The following is a 4,732-nucleotide window of genomic DNA, read 5'->3' as shown; positions in this document are numbered from 1 at the left end:
AAAATGCAAGAAAACTGGCTTAAAATGCAATATTATGCGACATTCTGAGATTTGAAGGCCAAATCACATATCGTGATACTACATGAAATAGTATCGAAATATTGGTAAAAATGAATATATTTACGTAATTTCAAACTACATGATTAACGTGAAAAAGTCACTATTTTACCATATTTGAGGATTTTAACTTCAAATCATAGAGCGAGGTTTCGTATTATTTAGATCCAAGAAAAGACATATGACATTGTTGATTCTAATACAAATGATAAAACCTATGTGTTTTCATTACAATTAACTAAAATGTTCCAGATTTTCCGTTTATATTACCGATGGAAGATGTACACGAAATCCGCTCTATTCCGGCTGAAACGTCGATATATGCAATAAAAACAGAACTTCTCCCCTTTTCAATATCTTACTCAGTATTTTAACGAGAAACAAATAGTTGATTGAAAATGAAGTATTTAAGGTTATTTTATAATCAATTATGTGTTTGCATCATTTTTATCGTATATATAATGAATTAATACCCATAGACTGAAAATTAAAAAAAACGTGGAAAAACAGCTAAATATTGCCTAATTCGATGTTTTGTTTAAATCACATAAATGAAAAGGGGGATGATAAACGTCAAAATATTGCTAAATTCGATGATTTTTCATACGAAACAAATTGCAAGAAAACTTGCTTAAAATGCAATATAATGCGAAATTCTGAGATGTGAAAGCCAAATCACATATCGTGGTACTACATGAAATAATATCGAAATATTGGTAAAAATGAATATATTTAAGTAATATCAAACTACATGAAAAACAGTAAAAAGTCACTATTTTACCATATTTGAAGATTTTAACTTCAAATCATAACGAGAAACAAATGGTTGATTGAAAATGAAGTATTTAAGGTTAATTTCTAATCAATTATGTGTTTGCATCATTTTTATCGTATATATAATGAATTAATAAGAATAAACTGAAAATTCACAAAAACGTGGAAAAACGGCAAATTATTGCCTAATTCGAGGATATTTTGTTTAAATCACATAGAGGAAAAGGGGATGATAAACGTCAAAATATTGCTAAATTCGTTGATTTTTCGTACGAAGCATAATGCAAGAAAACTTGCTTAAAATGCAATATTATGCGAAATTCTGAGATTTGAAAGCCAAATCACATATCGTGATACTACATGAAATTGTATCAAAATATTGGTAAACATGAATATATTTACGTAATATCAAACTACATGATTAACGTGAAAAAGTCACTATTTTACCATATTTGAGGATTTTAACTTCAAATCATAGAGCGAGGTTTCGTATTATTTAGATCCAAGAAAAGACATATGACATTGTTGATTCTAATACAAATGATAAAACCTATGTGTTTTCATTACAATTAACTAAAATGTTCCTAATTTTCCGTTTATATTACCGATAGAAGATGTACACGAAAACCGCTCTATTCCGGCTGAAACGTCGATATTTGCAATAAAAACAGAACTTCTCCCTTTTTCAATATCTTACTCAGTATTTTAACGAGAAACAAATAGTTGATTGAAAACGAAGTATTTAAAGTTATTATCTAATCAATTATGTGTTTGCATCATTTTTATCGTATATATAATGAATTAATACCTATAAACTGAAAATTCACATAAACGTGGAAAAACGGCAAAATATTGCCTAGATCGATGATATTTTGTTTAAATCACATAAAGGAAAAGGGTATGATAAACGTCAAAATATTGCTAAATTCGATGATTTTTCGTACGAAGCAAAATGCAATAAAAATTTGCTTAAATTGCAATATTATGCGAAATTCTGAGATTTGAAAGCCAAATCACATATCGTGATACTACATGAAATTGTATCAAAATATTGGTAAACATGAATATATTTACGAAATATCAAACTACATGATTAACGTGAAAAAGTCACTATTTTACCATATTTGAGGATTTTAACTTCAAATCATAGAGCGAGGTTTCGTATTATTTAGATCCAAGAAAAGACATATGACAATGTTGATTCCAATACAAATGATAAAACCTATGTGTTTTCATTAGAATTAACTAAAATGTTCCTGATTTTCCGTTTATACTACCGATGGAAGAAGTACAGTAAAACATCTCTATTCCGGTTGAAACGTCGATATATACAATAAAAACAGAACTTCTCCCCTTTTCAATATCTTACTCAGTATTTTAAAGAGAAACAAATAGTTGATTGAAAATGAAGTATTTAAGGTATTTGCATCATTTTAAAGTATTTTAATTATCATTTTAAAATATTTGCATCATTTTTATCGTATATATAATGAACCCATAAATAGAAAATTCCCATAAAATAGAATACCCATAAACAGAAAATTCACAAAAACGTGGAAAAACCGCAAAATATTGCCTAATTCGATGATATTTTGTTTAAATCACATAGAGGAAAGGGGGATGATAAACGTCAAAATATTGCTAAATTCGATGATTTTTCGTACGAAACAAAATGCAAGAAAACATTCTTAAAATGCAATATTATGCGACATTCTGAGATTTGAAGGCCAAATCACATATCGTGATACAACATGAAATAGTATCGAAATATTGGTAAAAAATGAATATATTTACATAATATCAAACTACATGATCAACGTGAAAAATTCACTATTTTACCATATTTGAGGATTTCAATTTCAAATCATAGAGCAAGGTTTCGTATTATTTAGATCCAAGAAAAGACATATGACAATGTTGTTTCCAATACAAATGATAAAAAACAATGTGTTTTCATTAGAATTAACTAAAATGTTGTTGATTTTTCGTTTATATTACCGATGGAAGATGTACACGAAAAATCGCTCTAATCCGGCTGAAACGTCGATATATGAAATAAAAACAGAACCCCCTTTTTCAATATCTTACTCAGTATTTTAACGAGAAACAAATAGGTGATTGAAAATGAAGTATTTAAGGTTATTATCTAATCAATTATGTGTTTGCATCATTTTTATCGTATATATAATGAACTAATACCCATAAACTGAAAATTCACAAAAACGTGGAAAAACGGCAAAATATTGCCTAATTATTTGATATTTTGTTTAAATCACATAGAGGAAAAGGGGATAATGAACGTCAAAATATTGCTAAATTCGAACATTTTTCGTACGAAACCAAATGCAAGGAATCTGGCTTAAAATGCAATATTATGCGACATTCTGAGATTTGAAGGCCAAATCACATATCGTGATACTACATGAAATAGTATCGAAATATTGGTAAAAATGAATATATTTACGTAATATCAAACTACATGATTAACGTGAAAAAGTCACTATTTTACCATATTTGAGGATTTTAACTTCAAATCATAGAGCGAGGTTTCGTATTATTTAGATCCAAGAAAAGACATATGACATTGTTGATTCTAATACAAATGATAAAACCTATGTGTTTTCATTACAATTAACTAAAATGTTCCAGATTTTCCGTTTATATTACCGAATGAAGATGTACACGAAATCCGCTCTATTCCGGCTGAAACGTCGATATATGCAATAAAAACAGAACTTCTCCCCTTTTCAATATCTTACTCAGTATTTTAACGAGAAACAAATAGTTGATTGAAAATGAAGTATTTAAGGTTATTTTATAATCAATTATGTGTTTGCATCATTTTTATCGTATATATAATGAATTAATACCCATAGACTGAAAATTCTAAAAAACGTGGAAAAACGGCAAAATATTGCCTAATTCGATGTTTTGTTTAAATCACATAAATGAAAAGGGGATGATAAACGTCAAAATATTGCTAAATTCGATGATTTTTCATACGAAACAAATTGCAAGAAAACTTGCTTAAAATGCAATATTATGCGAAATTCTGAGATGTGAAAGCCAAATCACATATCGTGGTACTAAAATGAAATAATATCGAAATATTGGTAAAAATGAATATATTTAAGTAATATCAAACTACATGAAAAACAGTAAAAAGTCACTATTTAACCATATTTGAAGATTTTAACTTCAAATCATAACGAGAAACAAATGGTTGATTGAAAATGAAGTATTTAAGGTTAATTTCTAATCAATTATGTGTTTGCATCATTTTTATCGTATATATAATGAATTAATAACAATAAACTGAAAATTCACAAAAACGTGGAAAAACGGCAAATTATTGTCTAATTCGAGGATATTTTGTTTAAATCACATAGAGGAAAAGGGGATGATAAACGTCAAAATATTGCTAAATTCGATGATTTTTCGTTCGAAACAAAATGCAAGAAAACTTGCTTAAAATGCAATATTATGCGACATTCTGAGATTTGATGGCCAAATCACATATCGTGATACAACATGAAATAGTATCGAAATATTGGTAAAAATGAATATATTTACGTAATATCAAACTACATGATCAACGTGAAAAATTCACTATTTTACCATATTTGAGGATTTTAATTTCAAATCATAGAGCAAGGTTTTGTATTATTTAGATCCAAGAAAAGATATATGACAATGTTGTTTGCAATACAAATGATAAAAAACAATGTGTTTTCATTAGAATTAACTAAAATGTTGTTGATTTTTCGTTTATATTAGCGATGGAAGATGTACACGAAAAATCGCTCTAATCCGGCTGAAACGTCGATATATGAAATAAAAACAGAACTCCCTTTTTCAATATCTTACTCAGTATTTTAACGAGAAACAAATAGGTGATTGA

The sequence above is a fragment of the Procambarus clarkii genome, unplaced genomic scaffold (assembly GCF_040958095.1).
Source record: "Procambarus clarkii isolate CNS0578487 unplaced genomic scaffold, FALCON_Pclarkii_2.0 HiC_scaffold_118, whole genome shotgun sequence".
Taxonomy (NCBI): domain Eukaryota; kingdom Metazoa; phylum Arthropoda; class Malacostraca; order Decapoda; family Cambaridae; genus Procambarus; species Procambarus clarkii.
This window is presented reverse-complemented; position numbering follows the sequence as displayed.